Genomic DNA, 19,937 nt, shown 5'->3' with positions numbered 1-19,937 from the left:
CTGTCGGGGACCCGCACGACTCCTGCCTGCGCTGCCTCGGGGAGACCCATCGTCCAGATAAGTGTCCCATCTGCACGGCGTTTAAGCCGAGAACTAGAAAGGAGCGGGACACTCGCCTGAAGCAGCTCCTTATGGAGGCGACACTTCAACCTCCTGCGCCGACCCCAGCGGCACCGAAATCGTCATCGGCACGCAGCGCACCGGCGGCCCCGAGCCGCTCCGGTACCGAGACTGTTCGAGCTCCGCAGCCGGCACCGGCGTCCCGGCACCGTTCCCTCTCTCCAACGAGAAAACGGAAGACGGCGCAGACGGCCTCTAAGCCGCATGCTACGGGACCCTTGCCCAGCCACCACCGGCGCCTCCGGTACCGGCTGCGGCGGTGCACAAACCGTGCACGGTACCGTCGACTCCGGCACCGCAAGAGCTGTTGAGTCCGGTACCACCCTGCTCCCCGGTGCCAACCGCGGTTGAGCTGCAGCTCCCGTCCACGCCCGAGACATTCTCGTCGGCGAGAGAGCTCATCGAGCTCACAGAGGCACCGAGCCTCCGGCCCCCAGCACCGCCGGTGCGGGCCGTTCAGTCAGCGGGCAAGCCGGCGATGATGCGGCCGCCTCCCCCTGATGGACGAGATAGACATCGGTCCCGGTCCCAGTCCCGCAGATGGTCACCGCCACGCCGATCCAGATCTCAGCACTGTTCACCATCGTGGTACCACTCTCCGTCTTGGCACCGGTCGCAGTCCCGGTACCGCTCAACATCGCGGTACCGGTCGCACTCCCGGAGACGCTCCCGGTCCTGGTCACCCGACCGTTGGTACCGAGGGAGGTCCTGATCCCGGTACCGTTACCGGCACCGCGACTCCCGAAGCCGCTCCTGACGCCGTCGGTCGAGGTCACGGTCGAGCTCCCGGCACTGGTCGAGCTCCTGGCACCGCAACAGTCGCTGGTCCCGCTCTCCATCCCGGCACCGTGATGACCGGCACGGATCCTCAGCACCGTCCAGGGACCTACTGCCGGCATCCACGGCGCAATCTTTCAGCGCCTCTGCCCCGCCTTTGCCTTCTCGTCAGCCCTCAGTCGCCTCTCAGGCGGGCAGCGGGAGAGATCTCCAGGCCGACCCCCAAGGCCAGGACCACGGACCACAGCAGTGGGGTTTTTGGGTCCCTTGGGCCTACCACGAGCCTCAAGGACTCCCCTTTCCGCCAAGGCACGTGGGCGCCGAACATAGGGTGCCCGAAGCCACGGTGAGCAGGCCTCCCCCATCACCACCGGGTGAGGCCCCGTCGCCACCTGGTCCCGCGCAGCATCCAGGGTCCGAGGCGGCTTCACACCCCCTGGAAGAACCAGCTCCAGAAGCGGTGGTCCAAGGTCTGTCCTCATCATCCTCGCCGGATGAGGCGGTGGCGGGGGCTTCTACCGCAGACCCCCCCCTCCTATTCACTTGCGGGCCCACCAAGACCTTCTTCGACGGGTGGCGAAGGCTATCGACCTCCCCGTGGCGGAGGTCCCGGAGGATGACGACCCGGTGACCAACGTCATTGGAGCCGAGGCCCCGCTGCGGGTAGCCCTGCCCTTCATCCGCACCATACAGCGGAATGCCACTACCATCTGGCAGTCGCCGGCGTCCGTCCCTCCCACCGCGCGTGGCGTGGAGCGCAAGTACTCGGTCCCGCCCACCGGATACGAGTACCTCTATGCCAACCCGACTCCGGACTCCCTCGTGGTACAGTCCGTAAATGACAGGGAGAGGCATGGGCAGCCCGCTCTGGTGCCAAAATCCAAAGACGCACGGCGCATGGACCCGTTGGGCCAGAAGGTCTATTCGGCGTGTGGCCTCCAGCTCCGGATTGCCAACCAGATGGCTCTTCTCGCTCGTTACACCTTTGACATCTTGGTGTCCCTGGCGAAATTTTCGGAGCTGATCCCAACAGCCTCACGTCAAGAGTTCTCGGCCCTCTTGGACGAAGGCAAAAAAGCCTCCCGGTCCTCCATCCATGCCGCTCTGGACTCGGCGGACTCAGGAGCCAGAACCCTGGCCTCCGGTGTGACCATGCGGCGTATCTCCTGGCTGCAGTCCTCCACCTTGCTGCCTGAGGTGTACCCAGGCCAGGTCAAGGCCCTATAATAGTCGGCGTGCTAACCTAAACCGCCGTAGACCATCGGGCAACAGACGCAACCAGGCCCAGGCCCCTTCCAAGGCCCCTCAAGGGCCCAAACAGGCCTTTTGATGGGACGCCCGAGGACGGCCCATCAGTCTCCTTCCCGGATCCTACCCCGTTATTTTACAACCACCTGTCCCACTTCCTCCCGGCGTGGTCCCAAATAACATCGTACAACTGGGTCCTTCGCACTATCCAGTATGGGTACCGCCTTCAGTTTATTTTGCCCCCTCCTTCCCACCCGCCTTCCCCGTCCCTCTTCAGGGACCCCTCTCACAAGCAATTCCTCCTACAAGAGGTCGAGACTCTGTTGAGCTTGGGGGCCATAGAGGAGGTGCCGCACGACATGCGGGGCAGGGGATTTTATTCCCGATATTTTCTCATCCCCAAGGCGAAAGGAGGTCTCCGACCCATACTAGACCTCCGGGAGCTCAACAGGTACCTGCTCAAGCTCAAGTTTCGCATGGTCACCCTGGGGACCGTCATTCCCTCCCTGGATCCGGGAGACTGGTTTGCCGCCCTCGATATGAAGGACGCCTACTTCCATGTCGTGATCTACCCTCCCCATCGACGCTACCTGCGCTTCGTGGTCAACAGCGCACACTACCAGTTTGCGGTGCTACCCTTCGGCCTGTCCACCGCGCCAAGGGTCTTTACCAAGTGCATGGCAGTGGTTGCCGCAGCCCTCCGCCGTCGTCGCATACACGTCTACCCGTATCTCGACGACTGGCTGGTTCGCGGGACATCCCGACAGCTGGTAATGGACCAGATGACGGAAATACTATCCCTATTTCGGCTCCTGGGCCTTCTCATCAATGCCGAGAAGTCCACTTTAACTCCATTGCAACGGGTGGAGTTCATCGGAGCGGTCCTCCACTCCAGTTTAGCCAGGGCCTGCCTCCCTCGATCTCGGCACCAGACAATGGTCTCCATCATTTGGGACCTACACACCTTTCCCACGACGACGGTTCAGTCCTGCCTGTGCCTCCTGGGCCACATGGTGTCCTGCACATTCGTGACCACGCACGCCAGGCTGCGCCTTCGCCCATTTCAATCTTGGCTGGCATCGGTGTACCGCCCGCATTGGTGGTCACGGTCACGAAGCCTACCCTCGATTCGCTCAGCTGGTGGCTGGACCCAGAGGTCGTGTGTGCAGGAGTCCCGTTCCGCCCTCCTCGCCCATCCGTCACCCTGACCACGGATGCCTCGGCGTTGGGATGGGGGGCTCACCTGGGCGACCTTCACACACTGCTTGCATCCGAAGAAGTGGGTATTCACCCACGAAAGCTCATGCTGCAAAACTTCTGTTAGTCTATAAGGTGCCACAGGATTCTTTGCTGCTTCACACACAGGGTCTCTGGTCGCCCCAAGAGCTCTCCCTCCACATCAACGTCCGGGAGCTGCGAGCGATCCGCTTGGCGTGTCTCACCTTCCGCGCCCGTCTGCAAGGCCGCTGCGTGGCGGTGTTCACGGAGAACACAACGGCGATTTTCTATGTGAACAAGCAGGGCGGAGCTCGCTCCTCCCTGCTCTGCAAGGAAGCGATGCTCCTGTGGGACTTCTGCGTGACCCACTCGATTCGCCTGGAAGCGTCCTTTCTTCCGGGAGTGCAGAACACGCTGGCCGACCATCTCAGCAGGTCGTTCCTCTCCCACGAGTGGTCTCTCCGTCCGGATGTGGTGCACACACTTTTCCGGAGGTGGGGGTTTCCCCAGATAGACCTGTTTGCCTCCAAGGAGAACAGGAAGTGCCACCTGTTTTGTTCGTGCCAGGGTCGCTCCCCAGGCTCCCTGTCGGACGCGTTCCTTTGCTCCTGGACGGATCACCTCCTCTACGCCTTCCCTCCATTCCCGCTCATACACCGGGTGCTACTCAAGCTTCGGAGGGACAGGGCCCACGTAATACTCGTCGCTCCGGCCTGGCCAAGGCAGCACTGGTACACCCTGCTGCTCGAGCTCTCCGTTCGGGATCCCATTCCCCTTCCGCTATGGCCGGACCTCATCACACAGGACTTCGGCAGGACTGCCACCCGAACCTACAGTCCATCCATCTTACAGCTTGGTACCTGCGTGGTTGACCCACGCAGAGAGGGGCTGTTCGGCGGCAGTACAGCAAGTCCTACTTGAAAGCAGGAAGCCTTCCACTCGCTCCACCTACCTCGTGAAATGGAAGCGTTTCGCGCTCTGGTGCGACCAGCGCGGCCTTAATCCCTTCCTAGTCCCTATCCCTACAATCCTGGACTACCTCTGGTACCTTAAACAACAAGGACTCGCGGTCTCCTCCTTAAAGGTGCACCTGGCAGCCGTGTCCGCCTTTCGTCCATCCATGGGAGGTCAGTCCATAATTCTCCAACCAGATGGTTTCCCGCTTCCTTAAGGACCTGGACCGCTTGTACCCACCGATGCGGCGTCCTTCCCCAACCTGGGATTTAAATCTCATTCTGGCCAAGCTTATGGGACCGCCCTTCGAGCCACTAGCCACGTGCTCTCTACTCTACCTCTCCTGGAAGACAGCCTTCCTAGTCGCAATTACATCGGCAAGACGAGTTTCTGAGCTCCGGGCACTAACGGTTAGTCCACCATACACCGTCTTCCACGGAGACAAGGTGCAGCTCCGACCACACCCGGCCTTCCTCCCTAAGGTGGTGTCGGCCTTTCACCTCAATCAGGAGATCTTCCTTCCGGTCTTCTTCCCGAAGCCGCACGCCTCACCTCGTGAGCAACAGCTTCACACCCTGGACGTCCGCAGGGCCCTCGCTTTTTATATCGAGCGGACGAAGCCCTTCCGGCGTTTGCCACAGCTGTTTGTGGCGGTTGCCGACCGCATGAAAGGCGAGCCGGTCTCCTCGCAGCGGATTTCCTCCTGGGTGATGGCATGTATCCGGACATGTTACGAGCTTGCTCGCGTGCCACCATGCCGCCTCACCGCTCACTCGACAAGAGCGCAAGCCTTGTCTGCCGCCTTCCTGGCCCATGTCCCCATCCAGGACATCTGTAGAGCGGCCACCTGGTCTTCTGTTCACACCTTCGCTTCCCACTACGCGTTGGTGCAGCAGTCCAGAGACGATGCAGCCTTCGGCTCCGCAGTCTTACACTCTGCCACGTCTCGCTCCGACCCCACCGCCTAGGTAAGGCTTGGGAATCACCTACATGGAATGCATAGGAGCAATCACTCGAAGAAGAAAAGACGGTTACTCACCGTAGTAACTGTTGTTCTTCGAGATGTGTTGCTCCTATCCATTCCAGACCCGCCCTCCTTCCCCACTGTCGGAGTAGCTGGCAAGAAGGAACTGAGGAGCGGACGGGCCGGCTGGGGTATATATTCAGCGCCATGGCGGCGCCACTCCAGGGGGCGCCCAGCTGGCCCGCCGGAGTTGCTAGGGTAAAAATGTTCCGAAGAGCCATGCACGCGCGGCGCGCACATCTACATGGAATGGATAGGAGCAACACATCTCGAAGAACAACAGTTACTACGGTGAGTAACCATCTTTTTCACAACCACAAGCATTGATAAGGGATTTCTTGCCAGACAGGCTGCTGTCAAACTAGGTTTTCTTTAATCATTTTAAGATCTGTTTCTTTATCTGGTGGTGATGGGCACTATCAGGACAGGATCATCCTCCTAACAGCCCAGTAGCACCTTATTTCAGTGTGACTGGTTTGGGATGTGAGGATGTGACCCTTCGCTTCCCAGCTTATGGCTGCCCCTGCTGCTTAGCCAAAGGCCTTAGCCTAAGAACAAGGCCTCAGACGATCCTAGTGAGAGAAGGCCCAGACACAGGCAGACTGTGATTTTGATTCTTTGTTTTTATACCCCTGTGTAGCAGGGTGGTCCCTTGCTCCTGCCCTGAAGGATTAAAAACAGCCTGGGAGGGGGCTGTGGCTGGAGAAAGCAGCCTTTAGGCTGGGCTGATTGGGGGAAGTGTCTGCAGCTGGGGCCATGCCCCAGACAGACTCAGCTGGCCCTAGAAAGACAGAGAAGCCAGGGACAGACAAGAGTCTCCCTCTGCCTGTAGAGGAAGAAGGGCCTGGCTGCAGGGAGCTGGACACAGGGTACCTGAGTGGAGCAGGGCTGAGGAAAGGCAGAGAAGCTGGGGAGCTCCTGCCTGGAAAGCCCCAGGCTGCGGCCTAGCACAAAGCCAACAGGTACTGGGGGTTTCAGAGGCAGGCTAGGGGTAGGCAAAGGCAGCAGGTCCAAACCCCTTTGCCTATGGTGAGTGGCTGACTCTGCAGTCTGCCCCAGTGAACGGGGGCTAGATGGAGACTAGGCAGTAACTGATGCAAAGTGGGGATAGTGGTTTGGGGGTTCCCCAGGGAGGGGAGACCCAGATTGGTGGGGTACTGCCAGTGGGTAGCACACCAAATAAAGGGGCACCGGGTCCAGGGAGCGGCAGGGGGGCCAGAGGACAGGCGGATCACCGGCCTGCAGAAAGCGCTCCAGAGCTGGAATGAGCTAATTCCCAGGAGTCACCAGCAGAAGGCACCGCAGGGGTGAGTCCGCTCATCTACACCCTGTAACCAGCTACGTGATAAAAATACACCTAACAGTGGGTTCTACCCCTTCCCCCATTCTGTGTCTGTCTTGTATATTTAGATTGTAAATTCTTCAGGGCCTGGGCCATCTACTGTTCTCCGTTTGTGCTTTGCCTAGCACAATGGGGACCCACTGTTAGTTGCTCCTTAGGCACTAAGGTAGTTCATATGATTTATTATAATAACTCTCCTGCCACTTTGAGCCAAGGAAGCTGGCCTTGGGATGTTACTGCTTAAAAATGAGCTGGGGGTTAAAACCATGGAATATTCTTTGTGACAAGTATCCCACAAATTCCACTGACCTCCCTTGTTTTCTTTGCCTGGAGTAGGGTTTCCTATTTCCAAACCTGATGTGATCTCGCAGCTGGAACAAGGGGAAGAACCGTGGGTCCCGGACCTCCAGGGCTCTGAGAAAGAAGTGCTTCCAAGAGCTGCCTGCACAGGTAAAGAATTGGTTAAACCAACTCAAAAACTGTGCGGGAATGCAGGAAACATTCGGGATGCCCTACAAAGACCCTGTGAGCTCTTCAAGTTCAGGATTGTCCCCTGCAGATGTGGAATCATTATGGCAGATGTCACTCATGGCTTCCCTCCTATTCTGACTGACAACTGGCAGCAGGTTGCTCCCTGATCTCGCTTTCCCCTGAGTGTTCTCATGAGATGCAGACCAAAACTGATCCCTTCCTCTCTCCTCTGGGGAAAATCAGCTCCTGATAGGTTTGATCTCTCCCACACATATTTTGGATTGTTCATCCCTTTTTCCATTCCTCTCTCTGAAATTTTCTTTCTTTCTGGCGCAGGTAGTGACCTATGCCTGGATTCTCTGTGTCTCCCATCAGGTGATGGGATGGTGAGTCAGAATGAGGAGGAGACACTCCAGCAGGAAGACGCTGAGCAAAGAGAACCACATGGAACTTTATCAGGAAGACTCAAAGGGAATGTTTCCAGGAGTTATGCACTCCCAGAAAAACCAAAAGCCTGTGAGACTCAGCAGAGGCCAGAGGAAAACTTCAGTAGCCACTTAGACCTTATAACAAGTGACAGAATCAACTTGGAAGAGACACACTACATGTGCCATGAGTGCGGGAAAAGCTTCAATCAGAGCTCTGCCCTTATCACACATAGGAAAATCCACATGGGTAAGAAAGCTTATGAATGTTCTGAGTGTGGGAAATGCTTCATTTGTCATTCAGCCCTCATCTTACATCAGAGAATCCACACAGGAGAGAGGTCTTACACGTGCTCTGAGGGCTTGGCTACACTTACAAATTTGCAGCGCTGCAGCAGGGTGTGAAAACACACCCTCTGCAGCGCTGCAAATTGCGGCGCTACAAAGCGCCAGTGTAGTCAAAGCCCCAGCGCTGGGAGCCGCGCTCCCAGCGCTGTCCGTTATTCCCCACAGGGAAGTGGAGTACGGACAGCGCTGGGAGAGTTTTCTCCCAGCGCTGGTGCTTTGACTACATTTAGCGCTTCAAAGCGTAGCCAAAGCCTGAGTGCGGGAAAAGCTTCAGTCGGAGCTCTCACCTTATCAGACATCAGAGAATCCACACAGGGGAGACGCCCTACACATGCACTGAGTGCAGGAAAAGCTTCAGTCGGAGCTCAAACCTTATCAGACATCAGAGAATCCACACAGGGGAGAAGCCCTACACGTGCTCTGAGTGCGGGAAAACCTTCAGTCAGCGCTCAAACCTTATCACACATCAGAGAATCCACACAGGAGAGACGCCCTACACATGCGCTGAGTGCGGGAAAAGCTTCAGTTATAGCTCAGCCCTTATCAGACATCAGAGAATCCACACAGGGGAGACACCCCCCACATGCACTGAGTGCGGGAAAAGCTTCAGTTACAGCTCAGCCCTTATGAGACATCAGAGAATCCACACAGGGGAGACACCCCCCACATGCTCTGAGTGCGGGAAAAGCTTCAATCTGCGCTCACACCTTATTAGACATCAGAAAATCCACATGAGAGAGAACTGTAATAAATCCTTTGACTAGGGCTGGGCAAAATAAAAAAAAAAAATCACATTTCCTAATTCCCACATTGTGATTTTTGCACCATCTTCACCGTGGCCTCTCAGCTCCCCCAGATGAGTTACCTGCTTCTGCCTTTTGCAGCTCACCCTTCTTTGGGGTCTGTCCTGTGATCTTTTCTATCAACTCCTTTCCTTTTGAGCCAGGAATGTTCATCAGCTCCTGGAGGTTTGATCCCAACAAGGTACACTGAGGCAAAAAGTATCTGTGCCTTCCATCCACTAGGGCTGTACATGGCGTTGGCTGCTCAAGTTAGTCATCTTGGTGTAAAAAGACAATTAGAATTGTTGTGCAGATGCAGCCCAGGTGCAGGGGTTGGCATTAGCTTTCCCCTTGACCTGACCTAAACTCCATCACTTTCCCTGGTCTAAACAAACCCTGAGCATCACGGTTATACTGTTCCCCCATTTCACAGCAATTGTTAGTCATCGAGTTCTCCCTTCGGAAACCAATTGTTTCATTCCCAGTTGCTCTGATGTTGGTTCAGGTTGTGCTGCAGAGCAGATATTTTTGCTACTATTTTCCTCACTTAAAATATATTGAACTATAAGAAAGAGCAGGAACAGGGCAGGGATAGGGGAAAATGTCATTTCACCTGCTGTAACAACAGACGTAGTTAGGGTAAGTCAGAGGGATTCCCTTATTCCCCATCACCATTCCAATCCCCCTGTTGTTCAATTGGTTAGGTCAGTATTTTTTCTAAAGGGCTGGGAAGAAGATTCCCTAGTAAATTATTTGGAACTAAGCAAAATACTCATGTATTTCACGACCAAAGCAGTTGTGGCCCAGGCCCTGCAGGAGGTCGCTCCTGAATAGATCTCCTTCCTAATCAGCTGCATGTTGCCTATTATTTGGGAAATACAATCCCTATTGACGTAGGGATGGAAAAATGGAAGTGACATTTCTGTTCAGCTCACCCCTGGGAGGTGCTGCAAATGTGTAGAAAATGAAATCCGTGTTGAATGTGATATAGCTGCAGAAAGATCCTATTTTTAAAAGAGACCTGACATTTGCTGTCTTACAGGGATTCTAAGCTGCACCTGAATTTAGTCCCTAATTTAAATCTGTGCCTCCAGATTAAAGAAATAAAAGGGCATAGTTGGGGGAGTTGTACCTCACTGTCGCTACTGATCTGTTGTGCGGTTGGTGAAGAATTCTATGCCAGAGAAGTGTGAAATTACTTCATGTAAGGTCAAAGATTTGACAAGAACTCGGGTAGAAATTGCAGATACTAGTGGTTGGTTTTCACCCCAGAGATGGAAGCTATGGTGACCTGTGGCCCAGGTAAACTATTTTTAGAACCTGCTCCCTAATTAACTGGCACACTCATAAAGGACGCCATTATTAAATTGGGAACAACCGTCTTTTATCATTTGGCTCCAAAGTTAGATGAAGCACAGAGAGAGACAGCTGATTCCTTCAGAGCCATTCCATGCCTATGGGTCCCAATCTGGCTGCCTTGTTGGACAAGAAGCACTTCCATGCTGGGCAAATGATGGCAGCCAATGGGGGAATGTATGAGATTCCAAGTTCAGACTGCAGGATACATGAATGCTGAGTCCCGAGGCTGTGATTTGGCAGGAGATGTCAAAATCTGAAGTGGTGATGGGTGTGTGATAGGAGCTTTTCTGGGTTGGTTTTTTTTATTTTTCATATTTATTTATTTAATTAATTTTTGTTTTGTTTTTGCAACCAGTTATTTTTATAGGTGGTGAGGCTGCTTTTCCTTTTGAGCACAACTGTTTCACCCTCAGGCCTGGCTCTGGAAACCTCCTCAGTGCTGGCCTTGTGTTTCTTTCATGTTTAATATGCTAGGGTTCACACATCCACACTACATGCTGTTCACAGCAACAGATACTTTGAGAAACCTGCTGGCCTAAGTGGGCCTTTTCCAAACGGACATTGGCCCAAAGTCTGCCTCAATTCAGCTGGATTGGGACAGGCCTGTATCACAGGAGTGGTTCACACCTGATTTGCCCAGAGACCTTGGGGGAGGTGTGGTGAGATAGGATAAGTAGGAATCAACAACAATGAAGTTAAAGGCAATGGTGAAAAACCCTCATCTTGCAGGTCAACAAGCTTGTTCTGTTCATTCCCTCTGACGCATCTGGCACTGGTCACTCTCAGGCAGCACACTGGGCTAGATGGACCATTGGTGTGACCCAGTTTGACCAGTCTTGGGTTCTTAGTTAAGCCATCTACGGCCTTGTCTACACTGGCAGGTTTCTGTACAGTAAACCAGATTTCTGTGGTGTAACTCCTGAGGTGTGCACACTGCCAAGCCACTTAGTGCACAGAAACTGCACAGTTGCAGCGCTGTAAAAATCCACCCTGACAAGAGGCGTACAGCTTCTGCGCCGGGGCTACAGCGCCGCGGTACCAGTGTAGACACCCTGCTTGATTACAGCGCTGCAGCTGGCCTCAGGTAGGTGTCCCACAATCCCTGCTCTCTCCTCTCTGGTCAGCGGTTTGAACTGCATGGCCCTCAGGTGACCAACCGTGAACCCCACCCTTTAAATTCCTTGGGAATTTTGAATGTCCCACTTCCCACAGAGACTAATTATGGTTACAGACCCCTCCTGAAATTAGAGCAGGATATTGTAAAGCTTTATCTCATAGTACAGTAACACAATTCAAACCTGTCGGCACAGAGGAGAAAGCACTCCTTCAGTTCACATTTATTGTTACTGATCTCACTGACAAACTTCCTTTTCTCGGGGCTGCTCCCAGCACTTTAGGGAGTTTTTCCTCTTTTCCCATCCAGCTGTGGTTACGGGACTGCAGCAGCTCCCCGGATGGCCAGCTTTGCTCTTTCGCTTACATCAGGCCTGCACAACACGCGGCCCGGGTGGGCTCACTGTGCGGCCCGTGGGAGGTGAGTAGGCAAGTGGCAGATGAGAGAGCGGGGCTGAAGAGGCGGGTGGCCAGTGGCGGGGGCTGAGTCGGCGAGCCGGGAGGGTGGGGGGCTGAGGAGGCGAGCCGGGAGGGTGGGGGGCTGAGGAGGCGGGGGGGGCAGTGGCGGGGGCTGAGGAGGTGAGCCGGGAGGGTGGGGGGATGAGGAGGCGAGTGGGGGGGCAGTGGCGGGGGCTGAGGAGGCGAGCCGGGAGGGTGGGCGGCTGAGGAGGTGAGTGGGGGGGCAGTGGCGGAGGCTGAGTCGGCGAGCCGGGAGGGTGGGGGGATGAGGAGGCGGGTGGGCGGGCAGTGGCGGGGGCTGAGGAGGCGAGCCGGGAGTGGGGGAGTGAGGAGGCGGGGGGGCGGGCAGTGGTGGGGGCTGAGGAGGCGAGCCGGGAGTGGGGGAGTGAGGAGGCGGGTGGGCGGGCAGTGGCGGGGGCTGAGGAGGCGAGCCGGGAGTGGGGGAGTGAGGAGGCGGGTGGGCGGGCAGTGGTGGGGGCTGAGGAGGCGAGCCGGGAGGGTGGGGGGTGAGGAGGCGAGCGAGGAGTCGGTGGCTGACCTGTTCTGCTGATCTGGTCTGGCTCCCAGCCCCTCTCCAAGGGGTGCAGCTGTCTGGAGGTGCTGCCTTCCTCAGTCCCACCTCATTCACTCCACAGGGCAACTGATTACCAAGCGGGAGGAAGATCTTATTCTACTTCTAGCAAAGAGACATTTTTCTTTTACCTTAATTATACTACCTTAGGGGCCCGCTATAACATATTACCAAGGTTCAATGTTTTGGTGGGGCAGCGCTGGGGAAGGAGGGTTTGTTTCCGTGGAGCAGGCGGTGCTGGGGGGGGAGTATTTCAGGGGGGCTGGGTGGCGCTGGGGTGATGTGTTTTGGGGGGGCCTTGGCGGTGCTGGGGGGGCTCAGCAGGGCTGGGGGGGTTTGGCCCTCAGCTGTTTTCTTTGGAGTAATATGGCCCTCGCCACTTTACGATTTGTGCAGGCCTGACTTACATCCTTCACTGCTTTGGATGAAGCTGCGTTTGCCACCAGTTTAATCCATAGCTGAGACCTCAGGTACCAGCAGCTAGTTACAAAGGCTCAATTCCCATTGCCAGCAGTGGGAAGTTATCCTGGGCTGTCAGAGCTGCAGGATTTTTTTAAACTTCTCTCCCTGCTCAAGCCTTTAATCATTCCTGTGGCTCTTCTCTGAACCCTCTGCAATTTACCAGGGAAAGCAGCCAACCCATGAACCAACCAAACCAAACCAGGCTGGTCTGAGGGATGTAACAGTCTATTGCCTTCCAAGGTTGAATACAAATCAGCTCATTCTATTCACCCAAGAGTTCCACTTTAAGGACTTTTTGTTTTCTAGTTCCAGTCAAATCCTGTGCAACAGCATCATTGTTAACTCACCACTTGGTCACTTCACATTCACAGGTTCCCAAAGTTGGCAGGTCCAAGTCTTTCCTCCCACATGCTCTCACTGGGGGAAGCCTCCTTGGCTTCAGCATCTCCTCAGACCAACCTTGGACCTTTCAGCATCCCTGTTCCACCCCCAAGACCTTCCAGTCATGAGTCCATCTGAATAGGACACCTGGGAAAGCCTTACACCCCCCCCCCGAAGGGGAGTCCTGCACCCCCAACTTCCACAGTCACCAGTGACTCTGTCAGCGCTGTACAACAGAAGGTTTGTTAGCGGTCTGGAATCCAGCCTGGGAAAGTTCTGTGTTCGCACAGGAAGCAGGAAGATTCAGCAACGTCCATCTTGGGGAGACCCCGAACTCAGAGCCTGGGCTCTGCCGAGCAGTCCCAAACCAGCAGACTCCTTGCTCCCAACAGCCCAACTCAGCCAGGCCTGTTTGCCCCTCGTCTGTCCTTTGTTCTGTTTCCCTGGCAACCTGCTCACCTGGCCTCCAGCTCGTTCTTTGTTCTCCAACTCCTCCCAGCCAGCTGGCCTCTTGCAGCAGGTGCGCCCCGGCCTTCGGTTGCTAGGAGACAGAATTTGTGGCCATTGTCTGGGCCCAGGCAGCTCAACAGCAGCCACACCTGCCCTTTGGGGGTCTCTGCCAAGATTTAACCCCCTTGTCCCACCACCGAGATCAGTGGTCCCAACACACTTCAGGGTCATGTCCCCCCTTACCTTTTTCCATGTCCCTCATGGTCCACGGCTGGGAATGGTGCCACTGCTACAGACAAAGGGACGCAGACAGGGGTGAGAGGACAGGCAGGGGCCAGAGCTGGGGGTGCCAGTGACAGCTTGCGAGGGGGCAGGTGCTGGCTTGAGTGACTGGGATGTAGGAAAACCCAGCCTGCCCCTCCGGGCCAAGTCCACTGCTTGTCTCCTGTGTTGTGACATCCAGGTTTAAATCTTCCCAGCATGTGCTGCGGCTGGTGTATTAAGCCTTCCTGGTTGGCCTGGTCATTGCCAAAGTAGCTCAGTTGGGATTGCATTAGATTGAAGATCTGAAGGTTTCTGGTTTGATACCAGGTTTTAGCACCCCCTTCACCCTGGGCGTGTCGTGCTGGCCTTTCTTCTGGGTGTGCAGCTGTGCCTTGAATTCACCAGTTTTCCTAATTTCAGAGGCAACACTCGCAGAGGGCGTGTGTGGGGTCCTGTGCCCCACCTGGGTTAGCTATCGCCTGCTACATCATGTGGTGCTGCCAGGCTCCCTCCCTGCACAGCAGCTGCTGGAGGGGTGAGTGGAGAGGGGCTGCCTTTGCTGCTTCCTCTCCCTGCACTGTTCCCAGCTGGGAGGGGCTGTTGATCATAAGGGGGTGGGGCTGAACCTTGACATTGTGCCCCCTCCCTTCAGGAGACACCAGTCATATGTACCTGATTTCCAGCTCCTCAGCCAGAGGAAAAAGTGGTTTTCTGCACCTGAGCTGCCAGCTCTTCCTTTCTTTCTCATGAAGGGGAGGAAAAAAGAATCTCTTTTTCAAACCCCAGTCCTACCGTTGACCAAGGTCTGACTTTCTAAGTTCCTGCTACAGTGGAGGATTTAGAGTTAGTGGGGCCCTGTGCGCATAAAGTCCATGCAACAATCCCCCTTCCTCCGAGCCCTGGTATGTCTCCAGTAGCTGCTGTCCCCTGGTTGCAGGGAAGGAAGTTTCCACCCATCCAGGAGACCCCAGCCTGGGACTAAAGTCAGCTTCGGGCTTCTCTCGCCCTTCTTGGAATCAAGTTCATGTTTTTACCAAGAGTTAAAGCAGCCTGAACCCCCAGAGTCTGGATCAATGTCACAAGTTCCCAGTGTCTCCGTGGAAGAGAATTTGTTAAATCCCAGATGAGTGGAGTTAAATCAGTTCTCAGCCTGAGTCCTTAGATCTTAACCCTGAGGCTATTGCCCCATCATGGGCCCATTTCCCGCCTCTCTTTCATACAGAAGCACAATTTTCTTTGTACAGACACAGGAACAGCAAGATCTTTCTCTGTCCCTTGTGCAAAGCAGGAGGCCAAATTCCATGGAAACAATGGACAAGCAGGGGGCTCTGGGCACATCCAGCCCTGGCCGTGAGATGTTCCCTCCCCTCTTTCTTTATGCTGCTGCTGTTATTTCATGGATTGTCTGGGATGGGAAAAAGCTGAGTTCACTCCAGGTGGAGGGGAAAAGAACCCTGAAAATCTCAGGGCCACAGGGAAAACCCAACCCCTGCTATCGGGGGTCACTGAGGTGCTGGGGATTTGAGTAGGAAAGGGACTGTCTGAATTGTCAAGGTGGGGAATGAATAACAAATTACAAGATCCACATCATTAACCACCGACACAGGCTAATCCTGCTGCAGAGAAAAAGGAAACTGGGCATGATTCTTTGCTGTGCAGCCATGGAAACAGTGACCCAATTGCACTGCAGTGAATGTGCTGGGGAAAGCTGGACTTTACAGGCAGGTGGAAATAGGGGATCCTAGAAATACCTGGAGTCCCCCACACCGCATCTGCCACCAGAGTTGGGTGTTGAGCTGCTCACAGAGTCCTCCACCACCATTACTTTCTAGCAGGGGATTGCAGCACCCCCCACCCACCCAGAGGTGAAAGTAAGCCGGTCTGGTCTGGTACGGCGTACCGGCAGGAGCCAGTACGCCGTGCTGGACCACACCGGCTTCCACGGCGGGGATTGAAAGGGCTCTGGACTGCCCACGGCCAGGGCTCCGGCAGCCGGGCTGGGGCCAGGATTGAAAGGGCTCAGAGCTCCCCATGGCTGCGGGCAGCCCAGAGTCCTTTGAATCCCGGCCGTGGCTCTGGCGGCTGGGCTGGGGGCCAGGATTTAAAGGGCTCAGGTTCCCCTCAGCGGCAGCAGACCATTAATGCAGAGAAGCAGCAAAATTCATCAAACATAGAACTGGTTCTGACTTATTTCCTTGGTCTTAAAAGAGAACAACAAGGACCTGAGTCTCCTCCCTGTCAATAACCCCCTGCTCAGCCAATCAGGGTAGAGACTGAGGACGGGAGGCTGAGGGTTCTCACCAGAGAGCCCAAAGGATGGCCCAGGTCACTGGTGGGGATCACTGCCCGAGCACTATTTCAGCCCCACATTTTTGGGTGGACCTCCCACAGTGGGAGCTGCAGAGCACTCCCCCGCAACACACACACCCCTACCTCCTGGTGTTGGGAGGGGAACAGGAGAAAGGACAAAAGAAGCAAGAAAAGAAGAGAAAAGAGAGAGGGAGGGATGGAGGAAAAGGTGAAACAAAAAGGACAAACCCCAATGTCCCCAGTGATTCTAAGGGACAAAATCCCAGGTGTGGAATAAAATTCTGCCTCCTTAAGCTCGTGTTTTCCATGCCTAGAATTCAACTCTCACCAGATGGATCAGACTGAACAGGTTTCAAACCTCCAGGAGGCTCTTACCTTCTAAACAGGGACGGCTGTTTTCTAGTAAAATCACTAAAAGTGGAAGGAGAAAACTCGAAAGAGGTTCCTCCTGGCGCTCACGTCCGTGAACCCGAATACTCTCTCAGTCCTCAAAGAGAGACCTGGAGAAGGAGACTTGCTGGAGCAAAGCCACAGGGGTCTCTGAGGTTTCCCTGGCCCCTCGCCCCTGTCCTGCCTGGCTGATGTCAGCATCTCTCTGTGAGGTCACCACCTCCCCACCACCTTGGACCAATAGTCTGAGGTCCTGCAAAAGGCCTTTGTGATGTCACTGCCACACCCCTCCCTTGCTGTGCCAATGTCCTGCCCCTGGCCAGGCACTTTGGAGGTTTGAGCTACTCGCTGGGGATCACCCCACTCAACGAGCGTTCGTTCCAGGCAGCAAGCCGGCTAGACAGGGAAACATCAGATGCTGCTCCCAATGCTACACTCAGTTTTTCAGAAATTAGTCGACTTTATGGCCAGAAGAGACCATTAGAGCATCTAATCTGACCCCCCCTGCATATCACAGGCCTCCTGTATGACACAAGAGCTACTTTTGGGCAAACACATTCCAGAAAGGCATCTAGTCTTCATTAAATGACATGAGATGGCGAATCCACCACTTTCCTTGGAAGCTTGTTCTTGTGGTGAATTATCCTCGTTGTTGAATATTTGTGCCTTAGTTGTAATGTGAATTTGTCTCTTTTCACCTTCCAGCCATTGGGTCTTGTTATGCCTTTATCTGCTAGATTAAAGAGCCCTTTAATAGCCAATAGTTTCTCTCCATTAAGGCATTTCAACGCTTCAATGAAGTCACCTTTCAATCTTCTTTTGATAAGCTAAACAGGTTGAGCTCTTTCAATAGCTCACTAGAAGGCATTTTTCTCCAGCCCTCAAAACATTTGGTGGCTCTTTGCTGCCCCAGCTCCAATTTCACAACATCTTTTTCAAATGAGGACACCAAAACTGGAGGCAGTATTCCAGTATCAGTCTCACTGATGCCGTGTCACCTCCTGTGACGTTACTGACATAATCTGTAACTGTATAGATCACCGTTGCGACCACTGTTCTATATTTGCAGCCAATACTGTAGAAAGGTTGTTGTGTAAGAGGTCCATGGAGAGGTTCTGACTGAATTATTAAAATGATGGTATCTCTAGATGTGTATCCTCTTCGTAGTTAAAGTTATGAATATTGGATCTATGCTGTCCCTGTTTCAAATTTGCACTCTGCTTCCAGGAAACACCCCAGCCATACAAATTGTTGTCAGTTCTGCGTAGCCTGCTTGATGGCCCATTAAAGACCATCAGCTATACAATCGCCCCATTGAGAGAAGGCAGATACGCCTTGTGACTCAGCAAGGACTGCAGGAACCTGCCTATGGACAGAACTCTAAGGTTTTTCTATTCCACGTGCTGGATAGACTGTGCTTGGGACAAAGAAAGCAAAGACCACATGGCAAGAGACTAGAAAAGGCTGATGACTCATCTCCATCTTGTCTTCAATCCTGCTTCATACCTCTGGAGGGACTTTGCTACAAACTGAAGCTCTGTTCAAAGAACTGAATGACCCATCCCAGCTGTGGATGTACTCCAGAGACTTGATTTGAACCAGCAGTTTATTCCATCACCGCTACAAGCCTGAAACAAGAACTTTGCCATTACTGTATGTGAAGGGTTCAAATCCATGTGTGTTTTGTATAACAACCTGATCTATGGATTGTGCCAGCTCTTTTCCAGACCCAAAGTCCAGAGTATGGTCAAGGGACCAGAGGCCTAGCAAATAGTGACCAGCTAAGAGAAAGCTGGGTAAACAGAAAGCCTTGCTTGCTAAGATAGGCCTGGTCAGCAAATTGCCAGGTGTTGGAGCTAAGAACTAAAGAATTGTGTCTTATTCAGAGTTGCAGATTGAACAAAGAATCCCTATTCCTATTGTGTTTGTTTCTTCTCTAGGGAGACATTCTTCCCACAGATCCAACCTTGAGTTTATGAAAAGTTGGCACGTCAGTATAAGATATGGCATCCTTCCACCTCCCTTCCAAGGGACCAATGCCTGCCTTAAGACACACAGAAAACAATCTTTATTGCCATATACTTTAACTGTTCCTTTTCTTTAACCCCTAGGAATGTACCTGTTGGACAATCAAAGGAGTTGCTCCATTCCTATGGACCCCAAATCAGAATTCAACATATATATTTTATACTAATAACATTTTATCAAAGTATTAATGAAATGTTAACTTGCTAACTTGAGACCATGGGTGGAGACATTATCTAATCTGTTAACCATTGCAAATGTGCTTATCCTGTCTTGCTGCAAAACCTGTCCCAGGGTGTGGAACTGCCTAGCCTGTCACTTTCCCCCGCCGTGGAAAATCTATATATTCTATTGTAATTAATTAATTAACAGTGTCTCTGAGCCTAATAAGCCCACTCCGCCAGCACTGTGTGTAATAAACTCCTATTCTTGACCTCTACACAGTGGAGATTTGTGTCCTTCACAGACACCTGCTGAATAAAGAGGAGATTCAGGATCCAGCTTGGCTGAATGTGTCTCCTCTCCCCACAGCTTGGTGATTTTTGAGGAAATGGAGAAGACTGCCTTTGCCTAGCTGTACATCGCTTGCAAAAGAAACAGGTCTTTTTGGTGACAAGTGTTGAAAGGAGCCATTAGACAAATGTGGAGACAGGAAAAATGTCCCCCAACTAAACTGGCATCTGTGGATGCTAAGCCACAACACAGAGCGCTAAACACTATATGAGAACGGCTGGTGTCAGAAGAGTCTCTACCAAAGCCTTTCCCACCAGCAGGGGCCTCTCTGTGCACAGAACTCCTGGTAGCGTGATGGCTGCAGGCAGTGGAGAACTCCATTTTGGCATCTCTTTGTCGGTGAACATCTGCAGTGGCTGTTTAAAGGTCTCTGGATAGTGATCTTTGGGAAGAGCTGGTTGAAGTGTCTTCCTAGTAACCAGGAGATCCTGGCTTGGCCTGCCAGTTCTTCCTTGCAAGTCTTGAGGGAAATGGGGAACGTCTGTAGTTTGGAATTTGCAGGTGCTGTCCTGGACCATCAAAAGGAACAGTGGCAAATACTTTCTTGAGGCAGGCACCATGGCTTAGCTGGCTTAAAGCACCTGTCTAGTAAACAGGAGATCCTGGGTTCAACTCCCAGTGGTGCCTTGTTCTATGGCTTTCATCTGCTCTGCTCACATTTTCCTGTGTCTTTCCAGGAAACAGAAGAGACATCCCTTGGTATCCAAGTAATTGCTTGCTAAGGAAAAGGTTTCTTTGGAGAGAAACATTGGAAAGAATCAAATCACAAGCCTGGAGTTGATGAAAAGGCTGCTGTGACTGGCATTAGCATGGTGGTTGCTTCAACTGCAATTGCTGCAACACAAGAGCCTGCGCCACACGTCCTTGTGATTCGCTGAGGATATCTGCACACAGATGTCATGTAATCTTCCTTTTGATTGTCACTGATGAA

At 53.6% G+C, this 19,937-nt stretch overlaps 1 non-coding gene across 1 annotated transcript; it reads left to right on the top strand.

Moving 5' to 3' along the window:
* Window positions 1-19,558: 19,558 nt before the first annotated feature.
* On the top strand, window positions 19,559-19,633 carry TRNAT-AGU. Its single transcript has one exon. It is a non-coding gene; the product is annotated as a tRNA-Thr (tRNA).
* The last annotated feature ends 304 nt before the right edge of the window (window positions 19,634-19,937 follow it).

The sequence above is a fragment of the Mauremys mutica genome, unplaced genomic scaffold, assembly GCF_020497125.1.
Source record: "Mauremys mutica isolate MM-2020 ecotype Southern unplaced genomic scaffold, ASM2049712v1 Super-Scaffold_100183, whole genome shotgun sequence".
In the NCBI taxonomy this organism is placed as follows: domain Eukaryota; kingdom Metazoa; phylum Chordata; order Testudines; family Geoemydidae; genus Mauremys; species Mauremys mutica.
This window is presented reverse-complemented; position numbering and strand designations above follow the sequence as displayed.